Consider the following 7,156-nt stretch of genomic DNA (forward strand, 5'->3'; position numbering starts at 1 on the left):
TACATGTTTCTTAAATTGAGCTGTATTTGTAAAATTTGCAAATTAGTAATATCTAGAAAAGAAACAATTTTAAGCAATTATAAACCATGAGCTATATATTGGCTAAAAGTATATAAATTGGAAGCTTAATTTTTTTCATTTTAAATAGTGGCTATAGCACATAATTCAGTCATTTGTACTGAAGCAGAGGGGAACTCAAGAGAGTAAACATGTAATCTAATTATGTATATTGTTTTTCCATTAAATTGAGCTATCTATTAATACAGTAAACATACCTTTTATGGGCAACAGATATATGAATTCATAAGAAATATAAAATCATGCATAGAGAAAAACTTTAACAAATTGATCACGTAATAGATTAAATATCAATACTTTTTAGCAACCAATTTTAGTATTATTTGGAATAAGAAATATTTCATTAAGTTCATCCTTAAAATATCTTTGTGGTCTTGACCTATAGTTTTGTACAGCAACACCTTAAAAACAGGATGTCAAAACTTCTTTTGGAAATAAAGAAATATAAATCTATATTAATGATCTCTTTTATCACAGGACTGTTATAAAATAGCCAACAACCAGTTAATCTATATAATATATGGATTAATAATAGATTTTTCTACTTTTTGTAAAATTATTTCTCTTTTGTCAATTAATTGTTGAGGGAAATTAGGATTTGTATTTCTCTTGAGAACATTAAACAGAGGCTTAAATTCTTTTGTGGAGAGTTTAAAATAAGATCTAAGCCAATTAGCATCTCCTAGAAACTTTTTGAAAATAATTTAAAATAAGTAAACTATCTTTTCTAATTTGCATTTTTGTGACACAATTTATTTAGGAATATAGCTGATGTCTCAAATATTGAAACGATATTGTTTTTGAATTTTTCTGGTGCAACAAGTACTCTCTAGAATTTTTTTTTTCTGTCTTTTTTTTTTCTGATAATTTTTTTTTAATTTCTTTTTTTTTTTTGAACATGAAATGCTTTTTTATAGCATGTTTTACAAGGGGAGGGGGTAAGAGGGTCCAGGTGGTGGAAAAGTACAAAATCTTCTTGGCCTGTGCCTTGAAACATGTCATGGTCTATATGGTACACTGCCTTGAATTATGATCTACCTGCAGTTCTTCAGAAGATATGGTACACTGCTTGAGTTATGGTCTCCCTGCTATTCTTAAGAAGACATCGTACTCTGCTTTGAGTCTATCTGCAGTTGCCAAGCAGGATCTTGCAGATGCCAAGCTTCAGAGGACATTGTGCAGGTGGGGAAAGGTAGGGGGTAAGGGTAAGGGCGAGGGTCCTGGCTTCTGGCATCTCCCCCTTCTCTGTTTAGTTAGAGAAGGCGTCTTATGTTCAATCCCAACTATGTGAGTTTTGAATTTGGATGTCTAATTATGGGGGGTCTTAGACAAGTTCACAACCCCAAAACACTGATGTGAGACGAGTCACGTCGATGGTCGAAGGCTTTAGGCTGTCGACGATGGGCAACATCAAGGGACTCTGATGTGGTGAAAGGAGGGTGAGAGCCCTGTCTTAGGCCATGTAGGCTGCACCCACTCCCAGCACCACGCACTCCTTTTTGGCTGCATTGGGTGGGCCCCTGGGAAGTGGACCTACAATAATCCCGTCATTGGGCTAACTCACAGCCATCCTAGTCTCTTGTAAATGTTCAAGTTACCAACCATTTGTCAGTTTGGGGTGTAATATTGTCATAAAGGAAGGCTCCCCAATGTTAGCGGCCATATCAAGGGTGGCCTTGGTTTAGGAAAAAGCCAATTTTTGTTGTGGTGATCAAGAGGCCAAGCTCTCTAGCGAGAGAAATGAGGGCAAAGCCAGGCATACCAGGAACCCTTCTGGAGGGCATGGAAGTCTAGGGGTCGACCGTAAGGGGAGGCAGGGGAGCTGACAGCTATGTCAGTCTCCTGCGGAGTCACTTCTGGATCCTCTGCAATTTTCAGCTGATGGTAATGAACTTCAACTGTCTTCTTGATGGCAGCATCAACCTGGTTCCGTGGACGACAGGTCACGGGCGATGATCTCTGTCTTGCTCAATCTTGATGTCGTGCGCACATCCTCTCAATGAGGATCCGTCCAGATAGGTCCGTGCCTCGAGCCCCACGTCTGGGTGCCACTTGACCCGACCGGTGGGTCCTGGTTATTCATGGGGGCGAGGAGGACTGAAACCTGCTATTCTTCAGAAGATATGGTACACTGCTTGAGTTATGGTCTCCCTGCTATTCTTCAGATGATATGGTACACTGCTTTGAGTCTATCTGCAGTTGCCATGCAGGATCTTGCAGTTGCCCAGCTTCAGGGGACCTTGTGCAGGTGGGAAAAGGTAGGGGGTGAGGGTAAGGGCGAGGCTCCTGGCTTCTGGTCCATCTGGGTTAGAACTTCTAATAGCAGGCATCACGGGTGATTCAATTTTACCTGGAAAGAAAAAAGAAGGGGATTCTCAGGGAGATTTCTCTTCCCTGGATGTAAATTTTTATTCATTGTATTTATGGTTGGGCCTGGCTTTGTGAGGGTATCTATTTTTTTTCATTAATATTTGTGGTAGCCGGTTAGCTGTGCCTTCTGTGGTATTGGGCAGGCATATCAGTCCTCGGCCCCATAAGGGAACTGGGACTGGGGCATTCCCTTTATGGGTATGAGGGTCCTTCCCCATATCTGTGGCAAAGTTTTGTTGGTCTTGGTGGTGCCCGAGGTCACCAACATGGTCAGCAAGAGATTTGCCATGAGCTTTCAGCTTTAGAGAGAGAAAAGTGAACAAGGCATGATGGAGAGTATTTCAGGGGGACTCCTTCTGAGGGGGTACCGTTCCCCCTCTTTTGTTTTTAAAGCCAATTTTTCAGAGTTCTTGTAAAATCAGGGCAGAAGCGCCAACAGTTGCTCCTTCCACACTCAGAGAGTCATGAAGGCCTTATTTAAGGATATATAAATCTATATTAATAATCTTTTGTCAAAGGACTTTTATAGCTCCACTGACAATTAATCAGACTATATGATATATCGATTAGAAATAGCTTTTTCTACTTTTTGTGAGATTACCTCTCTTTTGTCAATTAACTGTTGAGGAAGTTAGGGTTTACCTCTCTCTTGAGAATATTGAACAGAGATTTAAATTCTTTTGTGGAGAGCTTAAAATAGTATCTTAGCCAATTTGCATCTCCTAGAAACTTTTGAAATTAATTTAAAATAAATAGACTCCCTTTTTTTTAAATCCTTTATCTGTGTGGGGTTTTTATTGGGTATTATATGTATTTACCTTTCAATGTTGTCTCCTTTCTCATTCTCCCCCCAAATCCCTTATCCCCTACCCCTTCCTCCTAATTTTTGTGATGGTGTGCTCCAAACATCCTCCCAGTCCCATCTCCCTGCTCTCGAATTCCAACACAGTAGGGGATCCAAACTTTTGGGGACCTTGGCCCTCCACTTTCACTGGAGTCTAACAAGGTCACCCTCAATTCCCTATACAGGTGCGTGAGTCCCTCCCTTTGTGCTCTCTGGTTGGTGGTTTAGACTTTGGGAGTTCTGGTTGAAACTTTTGATGCTCCTTCTAAAAAGGACCAACGCATTCATACTTTGGTCTTCCTTCTTCTATGTGAGTTTTATGTGGTCTATATGAAGATTCTTAGAAATTGTGAGCTTTTGGGCTAATATCCAATTATCAGTGAGTGCATACCATGTATGTTCCTTTGAGATTGGGTCATCTCACTCAAGATGATATTTTCCAGCTCCATCCATTTGCCTAGGAATTTTGTGAACTGATTGTTTTTAATAGCTGAGTAGTACTCCATTGTATAAATGTACCACATTTTCTGCATCCATTCTTCTGTTGAAGGGCATCTGGTTTTTTTCCAACTTCTGGCTATTATAAATAAGGCTGCTATGAACATGGTGGAGCATGTGTCCCTGTTGTATGTTGAAACTTCTTTTGGGTATATGCCCAGGAGTGGTATAGCTGGGTCCCTAGGTAACGCTATGTTCAATTTTCTGAGATACCGCCAGACTGCCTTCCATAGTGGTTGTACCAGTTTACAATCCCAGCAACAGTGGAGGAGTGTTCCTCTTTCTCCACATCCTCGCCAACATGTACTGTCACCTGTGTTTTTGATCTTAGCCATTCTGACTGGTGTGAGGTGGAATCTCAGTGTTGTTTTCATTTGCATTTCCCTGATGACTAGGGATGCTGAACACTTCTTTAGGTGCTTCTCAACCATTCGAGCTTCCTCAGTTGAGAATTCTTTGTTCAGGTCTGTGCTCCATTTTTTAATAGGGTTCTTTGATTGTCTAGAGTCTAATTTCTTCAGTTCTTTGTATACCTTGGATATTAGCCCTTTATCAGTTGTAGGGTTGGTGAATATCTTTTCCCAATCTGTTGGTTGCCGCTCTGTCCGATTGACTGTGTCCTTTGCTTTACAGAAGCTTTGCAGCTTTATGAGGTCCCATTTGTCAATTTTTGGTCTTAGAGCACAGGCCGTTGGCATTCTGTTCAGGAACTTTTTCCCTGTGCCTATGTATTCCAGGCTTTTTCCCAGTTTCTCTTCTATTAGTTTCAGTGTGACTGGTTTTAGGTGGAGGTCCTTAATCCACTTGGAATTGAGCTTTGTACAAGGAGATAAGTATGGATCAATTTTCATTTTTCTACATGCTGACCACCAGTTGGACCAGCACCATTTGTTGAAAATGCTATCTTTTTTCCATTCGATGGTTTTAGCCCCTTTGTCAAAGATTAAGTTACCATAGGTATGGGGGTTCATTTCTGGGTCTTCTATTCTATTCCACTGATCCTCCTGCCTGTCTCTGTTCCAATACCATGCAGTTTTTATCACTATTGCTTTGTAGTACAGCTTGAAGTCGGGGATGGTGATTCCTCCAGAAGTTCTTTTATTGCTGAGAGTAGTTTTCGCAATCCTGGGTTTTTTGTTATTCCAAATAAATTTTAAGATTGCTCTTTCTATCTCTGAGAAGAATTGAGTGGGAATTTTGATGGGGATTGCATTAAATCTGTAGATGGCTTTTGGCAAAATAGCCATTTTTACTATATTAATCCTTCCAATCCATGAGCATGGGAGATCTTTCCATCTTCTGAGATCGGCTTCGATTTCTTTCTTCAGGGGAATGAAGTTCTTGTCATACAGGTCTTTTACTTGCTTGGTTAGGTTCACACCAAGGTATTTTATATTATCTGTGACTATTTTGAAGGGTGTCATTTCCATAATTTCTTTCTCAGCCAGTTTATCTTTTGAGTAGAGGAAGGCTACTGATTTGCTTGAGTTAATTTTATATCCAGCCACTTTGCTAAAGTTGTTTATCAGGTTTAGGAGTTCTCTGGTGGAAGTTTTGGGGTCACTTAAGTATACTATCATATCATCTGCAAATAGTGAGATTTTGACTTCTTCCTTTCCAATTTGTATCCCTTTGACCTCCTTGTGTTGCCTAATTGCTCTGGCTAGGACTTCCAATACTATATTAAATAAGTAGGGGGAGAGTGGGCAGCCTTGCCTAGTCCCTGATTTTAGTGGGATTGCTTCAAGTTTCTCTCCATTTAGTTTAATGCTGGCTACTGGTTTGCTGTAAATTGCTTTTACTATGTTTAGGTATGGACCTTGAATTCCTGACCTTTCCAAGACTTTTATCATGAAGGGGTGTTGAATTTTGTCAAATGCTTTCTCAGCATCTAGTGAGATGATCATGTGGTTTTTTTCTTTGAGTTTGTTTATATAATGGATTACATTGATGGATTTCCGAATATTGAACCAACCCTGCATTCCTGGGATGAAGCCAACTTGATCGTGATGGATAATTGTTTTGATGTGTTCTTGAATTCGGTTCGCTAGAATTTTATTGAGTAATTTTGCATCAATGTTCATAAGGGAGATTGGCCTGAAGTTCTCTTTCTTTGTTGGATCTTTGTGTGGCTTAGGTATGAGTGTAATTGTGGCTTCAAAGAATGAGTTGGGTAGTGTACCTTCTGTTTCTATTTTGTGGAATAGTTTGAAAAGAATTGGGATTAGGTCTTCCTTGAAGGTCTGATAGAATTCTGCACTAAAACCGTCTGGTCCAGGGCTTTTCTTTGTAGGGAGACTTTTAATGACTGTTTCTATTTCTTTTGGGGTTATGGGACTGTTTAGATGGTTTATCTGGTCCTGATTTAACATTGGCAACTGGTATTTGTCTAGGAAATTGTCCATTTCATCCAAATTTTCCAATTTTGTTGAATATAGGCTTTTGTAGTAGGATCTGATGATTTTTTAAATTTCCTCAGTTTCTGTTGTTATGTCACCCTTTTCAGTTCTGATTTTATTAATTTGGATACTGTCTCTCTGCCCTCTGATTAGTCTAGCTAAGGGTTTATCTATCTTGTTGATTTTCTCAAAGAACCAGCTCCTGGTTTTATTGATTCTTTGGATAGTTCTTTTTGTTTCAATTTGGTTGATTTCAGCCCTGAGTTTAATTATTTCCTGCCTTCTACTCCTCTTGGGTGTATTAGCTTCTTTTTGTTCTAGGTCTTTCAGGTGCTCTGTCAAGCTGTTAGTGTATGCTCCCTCCAGTTTCTTTTTGTAGGCACTTAGAGCTATGAATTTTCCTCTTAGCACTGCTTGCATTGTATCCCATAGATTTTGGTATGATGTGTCATCATTTTCATTAAATTCTAAAACGTTTTTAATTTCTTTCTTTATTTCTTCCCTTACCTGATTATCAAGGAGTAGGGTGTTATTCAGTTTCCATGTAAATGTGGGCTTTCCATTCTCTTTGTCATTTTTGAAGACCAGCCTTAGACCATGGTGATCTGATAGGATGCAGGGAATTATTTCAATTTTCTTATATCTGTTGAGGCCTGTCTTGTGCCCAATTATATGGTCTATTTTGGAGAAGGTACCATGAGGTGCTGAGAAAAAGGTATATTCTTTTGCTTTAGGGTGAAATGTTCTATAGATATCTGTTAAGTCCATTTGGTTCATAACTTCTGTTAGTTTTACTGTATCTCTATTTAGTTTCTTTTTCCATGATTTATCCATTGCTGAGAGTGGGGTGTTGAAGTCTCCCACTATTATTATGTGAGGTGCAATGTGTGTTTTGAGCTTTAGTAAGGTTTCTTTTATGAAATTCGATGCTCTTGTATTTGGCGCATAGATATTCAGAATTGAGAGT

This window comes from Grammomys surdaster, unplaced genomic scaffold, assembly GCF_004785775.1.
Source record: "Grammomys surdaster isolate TR1022 unplaced genomic scaffold, NIH_TR_1.0 125888, whole genome shotgun sequence".
Lineage (NCBI taxonomy): Eukaryota > Metazoa > Chordata > Mammalia > Rodentia > Muridae > Grammomys > Grammomys surdaster.